We start from the raw sequence: 7,010 nt of genomic DNA, 5'->3' as shown, positions 1-7,010 counted from the left end.
ATACTCCGCTTCGGTGGACGAGAGAGACACACAACTTTGCTTTTTGGAAGACCAACTTACCAAAGAGCAACCAAGGAATTGGCACCCTCCGGAAGTGGATTTCCTATCCACTTTGTCTCCCGCCCAATCGGAATCCGAGTACCCTACAAGCTTGAAGTTTGATCCTCTTGGGTACCATAAGCCAAAGTTTGGGGTATGAGCCAAATATCGAAAGATTCGTTTGACCGCCACATAGTGACTTTCCTTAGGTGCGGCTTGAAACCGTGCACAAATTCCCACACTCAACATGATGTCCGGTCTAGATGCACAAAGGTAAAGCAAGGATCCAATCATGGAACGATATACCTTTTCATCCACCACTTTACCATTGGGATCTATGTCAAGTTGGCACTTGGTGGGCATTGGAGTGGAAGCCGGCTTGACGTCACTTAGCTTGAATCTCTTGAGCATGTCTTGAGTGTATTTGGATTGATTGATGAAGGTTCCCTCTCTTCTTTGGTTCACTTCGAACCCTAGAAAGAACTTCAACTCCCCCATGGAAGACATCTCAAACTTTGAGGTCATGAGTGCGGCAAATTCCTCATTGAAAGCTTTGTTAGGAGAACCAAAGATAATATCATAAACATATAATTGGCACACAAACAACTCCCCTTTGACCTTCTTAGTAAAAAGAGTGGGGTCAATTATCCCAACTTCAAACCCACGGTCTTGTAACAACTCGGTAAGGTGGTCATACCACGCACGTGGGGCTTGTTTAAGGCCATAGAGTGCCTTATCGAGTTGATACACATGATCGGGAAAGTAGGGATCCTCGAACCCGGGGGGTTGCTTGACGTACACCAATTCGTTAATGGTACCATTAAGAAAAGCACTCTTCACATCCATTTGATGTAACTTAAAGTTATGAGGAGAAGCGTATGCAATCAACATGCGAATGGATTCAAGACGAGCGACGGGAGCAAATGTTTCACCGTAGTCGATACCCTTGACTTGGGAGTAGCCTTGTGCTACCAAACGAGCCTTGTTGCGAATGATAATCCCATGGGCATCTTGCTTGTTCTTGAATATCCACTTGGTTCCAATGACATTGTGGTTCTCCGTTGGCCTTGGCACCAATCTCCACACTTTGTTGCGCTCGAAGTTGTTGAGTTCTTCATGCATGGCATTGAGCCAATCCGGATCTTCTAGCGCCTCATAGACCTTGAGGGGTTCCACACAAGAGACAAACGCGTGATGCTCACAATAATTTGCTAATTGTCTACGAGTGCTTACCCCATTTCTTAAGCTTCCAAGCACATTCGTCATGAGATGATCCTTGGTGGAGAGCTTGGAAGCGACCTTGGCGGCACGACGCTCTAATTCCTCCTCGGTGGTGAGTTGAGGAGCGGTTACTTGATCATCTTGAGCGCCGTCATGAACTTGTTCTTGATCTTGAACTTGCTCGGGGGAGAGAACTTGACCTTGGGCATCACTTGGTGTGTCCACACCATCTTGAGTATGATCTAGCCCTTGGTCTTGTTCATGAGGTTGAGGGCCTTCACTTTGTTCTTCGGAAGCGTGTGGGCCTTGGGTTGGTGATGGCTCCACTTGAGTGGAGCATTGTCCTTCTCCTTCGGCCACAAGGGGTTCCTCAATGGGTAGGATGAAACCAACACCCATTATTCTTATGGCTTGAGGAGGAATTTCATCACCTACATCACAAGTGCCACTTTGCTCCACTTGGGATCCGTTATTCTCATCAAACTCCACGTTACACGTCTCCTCAATAAGTCCCGTGGATTTATTGAGGACACGGTAAGCATGAGAGTTTGTAGCATAGCCAACAAATATGCCCTCATAAGTTCTAGCCTCAAATTTAGACAACCGAACACCTTTCTTGAGAATGAAACACTTACACCCGAATACCCGGAAGTACTTGAGGTTGGGCTTGTTACCGGTGAGTATCTCATATGGAGTCTTGTTCAAGCCCTTGCGGAGGTAGAGCCGATTGGATGCATGACACGCGGTGTTGATGGCTTCGGCTCAAAAGTTGTACGGAGACTTGAACTCCGCCATCATGGTCCTTGCCGCATCCATCAACGTCCGGTTCTTCCTCTCCGCAACACCGTTTTGTTGAGGGGTGTATGGTGCGGAATATTGATGCTTGATTCCCTCATCACTAAGAAATTCATCCAAGGTGTAGTTCTTGAACTCGGTGCTGTTGTCACTTCTTATTGTCAAGATCTTTGCATTGTGTTGACGTTGTGCTTCATTTGCAAAGTCAATGACGGTTTGTTGGGTCTCGCTCTTCCTCCTGAAGAAATACACCCACGTGTACCTTGAGTAGTCATCCACAATCACCAAGCAATACTTCCTACCTCCAAGACTATCGAAGGATGGAGGCCCAAAGAGATCCATGTGAAGGAGCTCCAAAGGCCTCTTTGAATAAATGATAGTCATGGGAGGGTGAGCCTTCTCATGTAGCTTTCCTTCGATACATGCACTGCAAGCACGATCTTTGGCAAAACTAACATTCGTTAGTCCACGGACATGGTCCCCCTTTAGGAGACTTTGCAAAGATCTCATATTGACATGGGCTAAACGGCGATGCCAAAGCCATCCCACATCAACTTTAGCCATTAGGCATGTCGCGGTCTTAGTGGGTCGCTTCGAAAAGTTAATCACATATAGACCGTTCTCGACATGCCCAACAAAGGCTACTTTAAGAGTCTTGCTCCACAAGAGGGCCACGGTATCGATATCAAAGAAAGTGGCAAAGCCCATGATTGCAAGTTGACGAATGGAAAGTAAATTGTATGCAAGGGACTCAACAAGCATGACCTTCTCGATCGTGAGATCATGAGAGATGACAACCTTGCCAATTCCCAATACCTTAGAAGATGAGGCGTCACCCCACTCGACATTGGTGGGCATAGATGGAACCTTGTGCACGTCCACCACCAAGTCCTTGCTTCCGGTCATATGATTTGTAGCTCCGCTATCGAGCAACCATGATCCACCACCGGAAGCAAACACCTACAAGAGATCAATGCTTGGTTTTAGGTACCCATTTTGTAATGGGTCCTTTAATGTTAGTAACAAGGGTCTTAGGAACCCAAATAGACCATTCAATGTACTCATGAAGAGAACCAACAAATTTGGCATAAACATGCCCATCACTAGCACGTCACAACACATAAGAAGGATTAAAATCGCCGGCTTTGTTGGGTGAGGTGACATTGCCCTTCTTGACTTTGTTCTTCTTCTTCTCCTCGGGGACACTCTCTCCCTCCCTCACAAAGGTTTGCATGAGGGGAGGAGGTCGTTTGGTCTTGTCATTCTTCTTCTTGTTCTTGGAGTCGGGGACGTACCCAACCCCTTCCTTCGCCACACCTCCCTTTTGGTTGATCAAGAGATCATTGAGGTTCTTCTTGCCTTGTATGCAAGTCGCAAGGCCTCTCTCAAGTTGCTCCTTCAACTTAGCATTTTCCTCAACAAGATGTATATGCTCACAACACGGGTTAGTAGCATTTGCATTATCAATTAAAACCATATGAGGAAAAGTTGCTTTCTCCTTAGTTAGCTTCACTTGGAGAAAGATTATGATCATGAGACTCCTCTTTGAGTCTAGCAAGATCAACCCCGAGTTTGGCCTTCTCGGAATTTAGCACACGGGAAACAACAGGGCATGCTCATAATCTTTCTCTAACTTAGCATGATCAACGTTGTGTGACTCCTCAAGAGCCAAACGAAGACCACGCTCTTCCTCAAGAGCATTGGAAAGATCCGAAATCTCATCGGCATAGTCATGACTATGCCCTTCCATCTTCGAGATGGTGTCTTCATGGGCCTCGATCATGTCATTGGCCTCACCAAGTTGTTCCAAGAGAGCAACAAAATGCTTCTTGGATTTTCCCTTGAGTTTACCCATAAAGGCCTCAAACTCGTTAACCTCCACATTAGCTCCCTCAACTTCATTAATGCTATCCGTTTGGGAAGGATGATTAATGATGGTAGTTTTGATGTTGGAGGTTACCTTGTTGGTGGCTTTAGCCATGAGGCACTTGGCGGTGATGCTCTCGTTGGGTGAGTCGAAGAGAGACACTCGTGACGTTGTTGTGATGGCGACGGAGGCCATGGCAACCGACTCATCATCGTCATCATCCTCATTGTACTCTTCTTGCATAACCAAGGCCTTGGGAGGAGTCTTCTTGGTGAAGTTGTTCTTGTTGGGGAACGACTTGGCCTTGTCCTTTCGGATGAGTTTGCCACCATTGTCTTCCCTCTTCTCATACGGGCACTCCGCAATGAAATGACTCACGTTGCCGCAATTGTAGCAAGTCCTTACACGTTGCTTGCCCCTTGTGCCACTCGTGTTGTTTTTTCTAAAGTTGGGCCTCGAGTTTTTCTTGCTCCAAAATTGCCTTGAAGCAAGTGCCATGTGTTCATGATATGCATACTTTGTATCTTCGGGGTTGCTCTCCTCTTCTTCCTCTTCTTCTTCTTCCACGGTGAGCTTGGCCTTCAAAGCAAGGTTAGGCTTCTTTGCCCGTTGAGAACGGAGCACCGCATTATCGGCGGTCTTGTCCAAAATGTTCATGGCCACAAACTCATCCAACACCTTGCTTGAGGTCAAATTGTGGAAGTCCGGTCTTTGGCGGATGACGGAGGACATGGCCTTGTGGTAGGGCATCATTGCCTTGAGGAATTTGCGCTTGATCCAATTGTCATCCGTGTCCTTGCTCCCGTGATCTCGTAGTGAGACCGCGAGTTTGGTGACTCTCCGATAAAGCTCACGAGGTTCTTCATCTTCCTTCATTGCAAACTCATCGGCCTCATCTTGTACCACTTCATAGTTGGAGCGTTGAATGCTTGCGCTTCCCCGGTAGAGAGACACAACACAATGCCATGCATCTTTGGCCAAGGAGAAGGGACGAAGATGAGGTAGGTCTTCGGGTGGAATTGCATCTTGAATGATGAAGAGAGCATTCTCATTGAATTGATTGTCCGCGGCTTCTCGAGGAGTGAAGTTGCTTGGATCATGTGGGTAGAAACCTTCTTCAATGATTCTCCAAAGGTTAGTGTTCACATGATTCAAATGACGTTTAAAGCGGTAAACCCAAGAATCAAAATCCTCATTTTTCACAATCTTAGGAGGAGGACCGGCATGATTCAAATGAGTAGAAGGAACCGGTCCACCATAAACAAGTGGTGGTTCCACATGGGCAAAGATGCCGGTGCCATTCTTGCCACTAGAAGAAGGAGCCTTTTCACTACTACCTTCCCCCTTGTCGGGGATAGCATCCGACACCTTGTTGGCGGGATCCCCCACTTTCAACGGTGCGGTGGAGAGTTTAAGCCCCTCAAGAAATTTAGTAAACATGCTTTCAACTTCGGTCGTCATGGAGGTTTTCAATGTCTCCAAGGCTACATTGAACTCCTCACGAGAGACCGAAGTTCCCCCATCGTTCGTAGACGAGATAGGATTCACACCGGAGTGTTCTTCCGCTCCGTCTACGGTATCAACCATACTCTTTGGACGGTAAAGTCCTTAATAAAGAGACGAGGCTCTGATACCAATTGAAAGGATCGATATGGTTGACTAGAGGGGGGGTGAATAGGCAACTAACAATTTTTAGCTTTTCTTTAGCAATTTAAACTTTGCATCAAAAAGGTTGTCTAGATATGCAACTAGATGAGCAACCTATATGATGCAACACGAATAGGAACACAAGCAAGCAAGATATATGAAACAAATAAGCTACACAAGTAAAGGCATGATATAACCAAAAGAGGAGACGGTGGAGACGAGGATGTGTTGCCGAAGTTCCTTCCCTTTGAGAGGAAGTACGTCTCCGTTGGAGCGGTGTGGAGGCACAATGCTCCCCAAGAAGCCACTAGGGCCACCGTAATCTCCTCACGCCCTCACACAATGCGAGATGCCGTGACTCCACTATTGGTGCCCTTGGAGGCGGCGACCGAACCTTTACAAACAAGGTTGGGGCAATCTCCACAACTCAATTGGAGGCTCCCAACGACACCACGAAGCTTCACCATAATGGACTATGGCTTCGCGGTGACCTCAACCGTCTAGGATGCTCAAACACCCAAGAGTAACAAGATCTGCAAGGGATTAGTAGGGGGAATCAAATATCTCTCGGTGGAAGTGTAGATCGGGGCCTTCTCAACTAATCCCGAGCAAATCAACAAGTTTGGTTGGCTAGGGAGTGAGATCGGGCGAAAATGGAGCTTGGAGCAATAATGGAGCTTTAATGGTGGAAGAGGTGAGTCAACGGGGAAGAAGGAGACCCCTTATATAGTGTATGGAAAAGATCCAACCGTTACCCACCTACCAGCCCGCGGCCAGCGGTACTACCGCGCATGGCCAGCGGTACTACCGCAAGGCCGCGCGGTAGTACTGCTTGCAACCAAGCGGTACTACCGCACGGTAGTGCGGTACTACCGCGCCCACAACGCGGTACTACCGTCAGGCGAGAGTTCGATAGGAGGAAAGGGAACTTCCGTGCATACTTCCGCAAAAGAACGGAAGTAGCAAAAACTCGACACAGTAGTACTGCCGAGGGGCGGTACTACTGCCTGGCCGTCTAGCACGGTACTACCGCACGGCGAAAGCGGTAGTACCGCGGCAGGTGCGGATGTAAATTTTTACATCCGCTCCTACTACCGCAACCAGGCGGCACTAGCGGGTGGGCAGCGGTAGTACGACTCCAGGGGAGCGGTACTACCGTGAGCACCAGCGGTACTACCGCGCGCCTGCGCGGTACTACCGTGGATGCCCACGGTACTACCGTTGGTCCTGGAGCGGTACTACCGCAACCACAAACTCAGCCAGTCAACTGTGGCAGAAAAACGAAGGAAGCTCCAAGGAAGAAAGGAGGGGATAAAAGGAGACGTGTACGTGATGATTCCACCCAAACCTTTCCAACGCGGATCCCCTCTTAATAGTACGGCTTTCCTACGACTCAAATCCACCAAAAGGAAATGTAGAAAAGACGCCGTCTTCGTCAGTC

The sequence above is a fragment of the Triticum urartu genome, chromosome 2 (assembly GCF_003073215.2).
Source record: "Triticum urartu cultivar G1812 chromosome 2, Tu2.1, whole genome shotgun sequence".
Taxonomy (NCBI): domain Eukaryota; kingdom Viridiplantae; phylum Streptophyta; class Magnoliopsida; order Poales; family Poaceae; genus Triticum; species Triticum urartu.
Note: the sequence above shows the minus strand (reverse complement) of the source record.